Here is a 3638-nt window from a genome sequence, read left to right on the forward strand (position 1 = left end):
TATATATATATATATATATATATATATACACACACACACACACACACACACACACACACACACACACACACACACACACACACACACTCATACACACACATAGAGTAATAAGTAAACAACACAAACACATTCCAAGCAGTTATATATATATATATATACTTTGAATGTTGTTTTTCTTGTGCGGCCAAAACATTTTAACTAATTACGTACTACCATTAAAGTGAAATGCTTTGCATTACAAACTTTAACTATGTTTAAAGGAACGTTTTTAATTTCTGAAACTGAGGTTATCATTAAAAAAACTGAGTATTAAGTTAAAAAAGGCATGCAAGTCTTTGTGTTTCTGAAATCCAAATCTTAACAGAAAATTAGTTGTACTGTTTCTAAAGAAGCATAATGATTTGAGCTGTTACATTTCATGGACCTATTTTTTATTAGACTATAAATTGGAATGATGTGAAATTGTGAAAGAACATGCTTGTTAGTATAGAAAAATAAATGGATAAACAGCAAAGAAAATGAATGAAATAGAAATATTTTTTATCTCATAAAAAGTAGAACTGCGTTAATTTTGAAGTATTATTATTAAACACTAACTTTTGAGTTGAAATTATGATTTTTTTTTACATAGACTTAAATAAATCATGAACTTTTTTTCCATGTAAATTACCCAGAATGACTTGATGCAGTTTTCAGGCCATTAGTTACATGTTGATTAGTTTTAATTAACAAATTGTCTTAGTTTTAGAAAATATTGTTTTAGAAGTTTCTTTTTCATTCTTGGGTATAGTCAATTATGACAGTTAGTTCTGTTTACTTAATATTTATAATTGTTACTTTGCATTGTAGTTGTTGTTAAGAGCTCATTTTAAAGGTGCCTTGTTAAGTGACATAATTAGGAATTTTTGTTTTTTGTAGTTTAAATTTATAGCTAAATATTTTGGACTGTTACTTCAATAACGGATAGTCATTTTTTACACTATTATTATTATGCTAACAAATTAAAGCATTTGTCTATCAGTGTAGATGTTTAAATTTCACTGACTCTAAGACATCCATTCTTCAAATATGCTGTTTTTTTTTGTTGACAGAAATTTCAGGCTATTATTATGTATTATTTTGTTTGAGATTCTCCTGTAGTTTGCTACCATCTACTCACTTTGACCCATTTTGTTGTTTTACTACAATTTATTATTTATAAAAGTACCTATAGATGAAATTTATGTTCCAGTTTTCTTTTTGATGTTTCAGTCTTAACAATACTCAGTAAATTCACAAGTACTTAACATGCTACTTGGCTCTTCTGGATCACCTCGTAGCTTTACCTTCCGAATCTGCAGTTTGGACTTACGGTATTTCCCAAATAATTTTGACCTTAACGAATTGTAAATAAATAAATAAATGTAATTTTTGTCGTTTCCAAAACTTTATTCTTTAAACTTAGTAATATTAATTGTATTTTAAGTAACAATAATGTCAGATTCTGAACTGTTTTATTTAACAGTTGTATATTTCTTAGTCAGTAGCAATAACTCTGAGCTTTGGGTGTTTCCTTATCATTAATGTTTTCTTCAGCCAATTATGGTTTGAACTTATAAATACCAATTGTTACATTGATTAATGCAAGAAATGACTTCTTAATCCAGTGTTTGTGTTATTTATTTGAATACTTTTTACAAAAATAATGTTTTACTGAAATATTTTATTTATGGAATTTGATCTTAAAAGCAATAACGACGACAAAAAATAGTAAACAAAATGGATATGTTTATCCAACAATTCCTTTAAGCATGTCTGACTATAAAATAAAAGCAGGAGGTCTTTGTTAGGGTATTCTGTATGTTGGTAATAAGTTGTTTTTAAACAAAATGTTATTTTTTCTGTTTTTTAATTAGAGGGATTGTTATGAATCTCTTGATAGGGATTTTTCATATATTGTGATAAATATGAAATAAACACCTTTTTTGTTGTAATTGAGTTGATAGCTCTGTTGTTATGTTTTGTAAAAGGTCAATATTTTAATTGAATGTGTATAAAACAAACATAAAACATAACAGTGACTGTGCTTTGACAAGTTTCATAAAAATTTGTTTAATTAGCTACAGAAGTCATTTATTACCTCAGCCACCAAAGGTGGATTGGGTTATGTTTTCACCCCTGTGTGTGTGTGTGTTTGTTAGCAAGATTTCTCGAAAAAGGCTGAATGGTTTTTTCGGAAACGGGTTGAAACCGTGAGTATTCAGATTCATGGTTTGGGCATTCTAACCACTAGCTTACTCCCGGTCATTCTTCAGATGAGTACATCAGATTATTCTTCAGTAGTACACATCAGCTCATAATGTATGTTCTCGTAATCAGTTTAAACTTCCTAAAATTCGTCGTTTCTCACAACTCAAAGCTAAAAAATGCAACAGAGCGCATACCCCCCGCCATGCAGCTTTGATCATATTTGGCTCTCAAAAAATACGAAAATGTGTTCGATGTCCGTCGTTATCAACGAACACGGACAATGTTTGGAAGGACAATGAGGAATAATATTCTACATATGTCTGAGTTATAAAGTATGTTTGTTTGTAGTTATGCACAAAGCTACATAAAGGGCTATCTGTGCTCTACCCACCATAGGTATCGAAACCCGGTTTCTAGTATTGTAAATCCGCTGACATACCGCTGCGCCACTGGAGGGCCTGAGTTATAAAACAAAATTAGTGTGCAAAATCGGTCTCCATGTTAACAAATGGGGATTTTTTTAATTTTCGTGACCTTGACCCAACAAATGGGGATTTCTTTAATTTTCGTAACCTTGACCCTCCAAAAACTAATCACTTCTAAGTTGGATAATAGTCCAATTGTATACCAACTTTCGTCCAAATCGCGCTCCGCACTCTGAGGCGATTGGTGTTGTTAACTGACTGCCTTCCACCTTAGTTTGTCAGTTCAAATAAGTGAACATATGAAGAAAAAAATGACGAATACCAATAAAATTATCCTTTAAAATAAAATCGATATTGTTTTCAGTTGAGAGTATTAAAACTAGAGCTGATAAGATTTCTGTTTATCGAGAACTTAATTAAGAAGCCAAGAACACAAAAACGATTTTCTTTACTAGATGTATTTTTCAAACATATTACGAATCGCTGCAGAAGGCGACACTAAGTTATTAGGTTTAACCAACACAAATCAAAGCATAAGTTGACGTCAAGAGTTTTATAATTCAGTCTGATAAGGTGGATAACGTGCTCGACTCACAATCTGAGGGTCGCGGGGTTCGAATCCGCATCCCACCAAACATGCTCGCCCTTTCAGCCGTGGGGGCGTTATAATGTGACGGTCAATCCCACTATTCGTTGGTCAAAGAGTAGCCCAAGAGTTGGCGGTGGGTGGTGATGACTAGCTGCCTTCCCTCTAGTCTTACACTGCTAAATTAGGGACGGCTAGCGCAGATAGCCCTTGTGTAGCTTTGCGCGAAATTCCAAAACAAACAAACAAACAAACAATTCTTCTTAACTACATCCTAGTTACTCTTAAGCATGCCTGTATCCGCGCATGCTACAACCTTAACGCTTATAAAACCAAATGACGAATGTAAGTGCCACAAAATGCTACTTGGAGGATAACGTTGCGGACGACAGAGAAAT

The 3638-nt window shown here is 32.5% G+C and overlaps 1 protein-coding gene across 1 annotated transcript in view; it reads left to right on the forward strand.

The window, feature by feature from the left end:
* LOC106478321 (UPF0047 protein YjbQ-like) overlaps positions 1 to 1967 on the forward strand; it is a 16502-nt gene extending 14535 nt beyond the window's left edge. The window contains exon 8 of the transcript XR_002609870.1: positions 1252 to 1967. The gene's annotated coding sequence lies outside the window, so the exon portion shown is untranslated. The remainder of the gene's footprint in view (positions 1 to 1251) is intronic.
* The last annotated feature ends 1671 nt before the right edge of the window (positions 1968 to 3638 follow it).

The sequence above is a fragment of the Limulus polyphemus genome, unplaced genomic scaffold (genome assembly GCF_000517525.1).
Source record: "Limulus polyphemus unplaced genomic scaffold, Limulus_polyphemus-2.1.2 Scaffold199, whole genome shotgun sequence".
NCBI lineage: Eukaryota > Metazoa > Arthropoda > Merostomata > Xiphosura > Limulidae > Limulus > Limulus polyphemus.